Source organism: Myxocyprinus asiaticus, chromosome 2 (genome assembly GCF_019703515.2).
Source record: "Myxocyprinus asiaticus isolate MX2 ecotype Aquarium Trade chromosome 2, UBuf_Myxa_2, whole genome shotgun sequence".
In the NCBI taxonomy this organism is placed as follows: domain Eukaryota; kingdom Metazoa; phylum Chordata; class Actinopteri; order Cypriniformes; family Catostomidae; genus Myxocyprinus; species Myxocyprinus asiaticus.
In genome coordinates, this window is record NC_059345.1 from 63143424 (window position 1) to 63149567 (window position 6144).

The window sequence follows — 6144 nt, forward strand, 5'->3', positions numbered from 1 at the left end:
CACATCTAATTTTCCACAACTCATGTTGAGTCTTTTGTCTACTGAAATTTCTTTGAAAGACATTTTGGTAGCACTTTTTATGAAGCCCATATTTATAATGCATTTTAAATGCATTATAAATCCAGTATAATGCATTTGTAAAGTCTCATAATTTGTTGTAACTTCTCATTAATAATTGTAACCATAATTATAATACTTACCTATTCATAGTTATATCTTAGAATAAAATGCATTATAACATGAGCAACATCAGTAGAAGTTATAATGTGTTATATCTATTTTTATTAAATATATATATTAGGTATGCTTTAAGTAAAGTGACAAAAGCAATGTCTTCTTGTTAACATGGTTATAAGATATTACAAGACATTACATATGTTTTAACCTTGTAGCTTTACACGTGTTTTTCTTCCTGTCTCAAACTTTACATCAAGAATAAGTGTTCCTTCTGTGTTCTGTGCATTATATATACAGTATATATATATATATATATATATATATATATATATATATATATATATATATATATATATATATATATATATATATATATATATATATATATATATATATATATATATATATAAATTCCATTATATAATCTTGACTTTTATTGAAATTTATTTTATAATTGTATATAAGAAGACAATTACAATTACAATTTCTTTTGTAACTTTACTTAAATCCTTAAGTAAAATCCTTATCACTGTTTACACTATGCTGCTTTTGTAGACAGCACTTTTACAATACTTAAGATATACTGTATATTACATTACAACTTTGAGGATAAGTTTTATCATATTATAAGACATATAATGAGACATGATGAATGCATTACCAATATTTTTTCAATGTTTTGTCAGCGGAAGGATCCAAAAACAATTTAAACAACTGTAAAACCCACTGAAGATACAGTATGTCTATACCTCACAGTCTCGTTGTCATTCTCGTCAAAAATCAAAGATTACGCTGCTGTGGATAAGGTCAATACAGACACTTCCAGATGTGTGATGCAATTTAGACACTTACCACACGATGGAGAACTTGTAATAATTGTTTTGTTAGGTCATTTCACAGTGTGTTTTGGTCTTGATCTTTAGCAATTTGTCAGTAAATATGAGCGGGAAAGTGCTGTTTTCTCTTTTTTTTTTCTGTTGTTTTCATATGAATCAGTTGCAAAACTGCCTCATTTAAACTTGAGCAGGCCTATTTAGGTGAAAAGGGAATTTTAGCCTGCATTTTTTTTTTCTTCTTTTTTTGTTGTCTTGATTACGTGATAGGACATCGGAAAGATATAAAGTTGTTAAATTAGTTACATTTAACATTGACAGATTCAAGCATATTCAGGATGGCCTCTTGCTGATCGAGCTTCCGCTGCGATTCTGACAGGTAAATTATTATCTTTAAACCAGGGAGTCTGTTTCATTTGAAAAATAAACTCTTACTATTGAGTAAAAAACAGACATCTGAAATTAAATGTTCTTTTATGGCTCCCACACATGCAGAGAATATATACGCTTACATATGCCTCCCCATTAGGAGAATGGAGTAGTCAGATTAAATGTTGAAAAATAGTCCCTCATCAACTCTGTTTAATTTTTCACCAGGATGTTTATATCTGTCTGCAGGGGGTCTATTTTCAAGTCTTAAAAAAATCCATAATTTATCACTTATGACATCAAGTAGGCCTATATGGTCTGTACCATTTGGTAAATTTTAGGAAAACACTTCAGTTAGCCCAAAATTATATGCAGTCTAGTGGAAAGAGTATCTGAGTGCATTAGCATGTGCCTTTCATTTGTCCATTAATTATTATTTTGGGGTTTCTGGTCATTATCTGCTAAATTAAGCCTTTTAAGGTATTGAACATATGCAGCTATGCCAACATAATTTCACTAGCATAAACTTTGCAAATTCTCTCCTGCTTAAAAAGTCAAATTTCAGTCTAATCTTCGTCTAGACATGCTTATGTAATGCATCTTGTTATGTCTAATGGATGGAAAAACCTCTTAACGATTCTGATTAGCCTAATTTCACAGCAATTGACAACCAAATTTACCCATCTATCTTTCTGTCTTTGTCAGATCAAGTGGTTTTGAGGGTTTATATGGGAGCAATAATGTATATTCTCACTCCATTCACATTATAATTATGCAGGATGGTGTCTGAACCATTGTTTTAGCCTGATTGTACAAAACTTTTACAAATGAATGTTGCATTTGCTAACTTTCAATTTTTGTAGAGACTTTGGCCTCATTCAAAATGTTCACAATATGACAGGTTCGGCTGAGGAAATAATTGTTAGCATCTAAACAACGATACACTTTCATCGCCTCTCACGTAGACGCACTTAACACGTCTGGATAAGTCACTTCAGGTAAACATTTGATGTTCTTTGAGAAAATGTGTTTACTCAGAATCTTATTTAAAGGATCCGGTAATGATACCTCATTGTTTTCAGTTTTTTCAAATATCTTATTTGTTCTGTTTTAGCTTGACTCTAAAAGTACGCGCTAGTCATTGTATTTTGACAGTTCTGGATTATAAAAATGCCGCTACCGGAAATGCTTCAGGGCCAGACATGCACAGTAGCATTCGAATTCCTTTGTTATTGTTTACATCCTTGAAATGGTTTATAAATCTCCACTGTCATTTTTCTTATTTTGTTTTTGTCGATCTGCATTCTTTGTACATATTGCCACCTACTGGGCAGGGAGAAGAATTCCTTGTAAAAAAGGACTTAAATATTGATCTGTTTCTCACCCACACCAATCATATCGCTTCTGAAGATATAGATTTAACCACTGGAGTCTTATGGATTACCTCTATTCTGCCTTTATGTGCTTTTTGGAGCCTCAAAATTTGGCACCCATTCACTTGCATTGTAAAGATCTATAGAGCTTAAATATTCTTCTAAAAATGTTCAGAGGAGGAAAGTCATACACATCTGGGATGGCATGATGGTGAGTAAATGATGAGAGAATTTAAATTTTTTGGTGAACTATACCTTTAACTAACATCTGTTGGCCTAGTCTCAGCCTCGGACTGCCCACAGTCCGTGCACTAACTGTCACACAAAAAGTGGAAAACGCTTTCTCGATCAACTCGATCTGATTGGCTGGTTTGATGGAACTTCCATGAGTAAACGGACACAGGACGTTTTATCAGTCCATCTGGAAGCCGAGTTGTGTTCACAAGTTTCTGCGTTGATACAAAGAGCGCATTTGAGGACAACATAATCAAAGAATTTGCCAAAATTTGCCAGATTAGTGACATCAAATCTTTAAAAGATATTCAGAGTTTCCTTTGAGGCACGTAGCAGAACATAAAGCAGATATCCATGAGCAGAGCTGCATTTTCTGCTTTGTTTACTTAGATGTGTCTGTGAAATTCTCTATAATTAAGCTGGATTTTCCAGCAGGGCTCCAACTGTCCCAACTTTTTTTGGAATGTGTTGCAATCATCTGATTTGAAATAAGTTTATATTTCCCAAAAAAACAAAAATTAATTAAATGTACTTAACTTAAATTTGTAAAACAAGGTAAAATATCAGATAATGTGTTGTTATAGTGCTTTCAATATACCACAGGGTGAATAGAATTTACAGATCACCAATTTTTTCGGATTTGGGTTTGTACATACAACCGCCCGACATGGATAAGACTAGCTGTAAACAAGGCCATTTAGACAGTAACAGGTCACTTTTGAGGCTTTCTTTTGATCACTTTTGATTTTGAAGGTGAGAAAGCATCATTTGCTGTGTTTTGATTGATCTTTCTGAACTGTTGTAAGACAAAACGTCCTGGTTACTTTTGTAACCATTCCCTGATGGAGGGAACGAGACATTGTGTCGATGTAGTGACACTAGGGGTCGCTCTTGGGAGCCCCAAATACCTCTGATCTTTGAGAAAAGGCCAATGGGAATTGGCGAGTGGAATTTGCATGCCACTCCCCCGGACATACGGGTATAAAAGGAGCTGGCTCACAACCACTCATTCAGGTTTTGTGCTGAGGAGCCGAGACAAGGTCCCAGCCATTTCAGCGGGTAGTTCAGTGTTGTGGCAGGAGGGACACAACATCTCGTTCCCTCCATCAGGAAACGGAGGTTACGAAAATAACCAGGACGTTCCCTATCTGTCACTGACTCAATGTTGTGTTGATGTAGTAACACTAGGGGTCCCTATACGAAATGCCACAACTAGCTGAACTGTGTTATGTGGACTGGCGGTGCGAGACGGGCAGACCACTGTGTGCCTCATATCCAGCGCACCTGGCATCCCCCAAAGCTCCTACAAGCGTCGTTTGGTCCCCTGCACCTCGGGGACAAGTCGACTGCCCAAAAAAAAATGGGGACAGGCTACCCCAGCTGTGGCCTACTCTCTTCTTTTTTCTCCCCAAAAAAGAATGGAAATCAATCGCCTGGGGGCCATAAGTGTCCGCGTTGGGGGGGGGAGGGTGTCACTCCCAAAGGGAAGACACTGTGGAGACCACATCCTGCCCGAAGGGGAGGAAGTGTGTGGAAATACATCACATGGTCTTACCAAGTTTTGTCGGCAGTGTTGCATGTGGAGAAGTCCCCATGGTAGGTCCTACCCAGAGTGGACGGAGCTCTACAGACATGGCGACCGGAGCAGAGGGGACTCTGCCCAAGAAATACGTGGGTTTACCAACAGGGAAACCTCTCGCGGAAGATACATCACATGGGGTTACAGACAGGTAACCAGCGCATGTGGAGCACCTACCCCAGTACTGGGCCGGCATCGAGTTTCTCCGCAAACTCGCCTGTCACAAGGCTAAGGAGGAAGGACATCCAGGGTCCAAGGTCTCGTGAACATGGCTGGGGGGTAAAAGTGCACGTCTCCCCCTCCAGGAGGGGAAAGGCGCTATGCGCAAGTGGTACACTCGGCCAGTTGTTCCATACACTTACCTGTTCATACCTGACAATACACGGGACGATACAGGCTCAACCTGGAGATTGTAGAACCTCGCGAAGGTATTGGGTGTTGCCCAGCCCGCTGCTCTGCAGATGTCTGCTAAAGAGGCGCCATTGGTCAGGGCCCAGGAGACCGCCACACTCCTGGTAGGGTGTGCTCGTAGCCCCAAGGGGAGTGGCACATCCTGGGCATGATATGCCAAGGTGATGGTGTCAATGTCCCAGTTGGCGATCCTCTGTTTGGAGACAGCGCTCCATTTCCGCTGTCCTCCAAGGCAGACAAAGAGCTGCTCAGAGCGTCTAAAGCTCTGTGTGCGGTCCAAATATATTTGCAAAGCACGCACTGGACACAGCAATGACAAGGCTGGGTCTGCCTCCTCCTGGGGCAGTGCTTGCAGGTTCAAGCAGGGGTGGAGTCTCCACTCTCCCTGAACGTGACCTGCCACGACAGTGCATCTGACTTGAGTTGCTGCTGACTCCAGAGGAGGAGGCGGTAGGTGAGTTGCGACATGCGGCGCAAGCGCAAGCCACCTTGGCGGCTACTGTATGCTACCATTGCTGTGTTGTCTGTCCAGACCAACAGGTGTTTGACCTGTATCAACGGCCAAAGCCTCCGCAGTGTGAGCAACGTTGCGAGCAACTCGAGGCAGTTGACATGCCAACGCAGTTGCGGCCCTGTCCCGGAGCCCGCGGCTGCATGCCCATTGCACACGCCACCCCAACCACGCTCGGAGGCATCTGTCGTAACCACGACATGCCTGGGGAACTTGCACTAAGGGGATTCCTGCCCACAGGAATGCAAGGCCCGTCCAAGGGCTGAACAGGTAGCGGCAGATCGGCGTGATGACCACGCGATGTGTGCCGCGGTGCCATGCCCACCTCGCGACTCGAGTCTGACGCCAGTGCTGAAGCGGTCTCATATGCATCGACCCGAGCGGCGTGACCACCTTCGTGGATGCCATATGCCCCAGGAGCCTCTGAAAATGCTTCAGTGGGACCGCCGTGGCCTGCCTGAACAACTTCAGGCAGTTCAGCACTGACTGCATGCGCTCGCTCGTGAGGCGTGCCATCATAGAGACTGAGTCTAACTCCAACCCGAGAAAAGAGATGCTCTGTACCGGGGAGAGCTGCTCTTTCCCCAGTTGACCTGAAGCCCCAACCAGCTGAGGTGCCTGAGCACCAGGTTCCTGTGCACACACAACAAGTCTCGA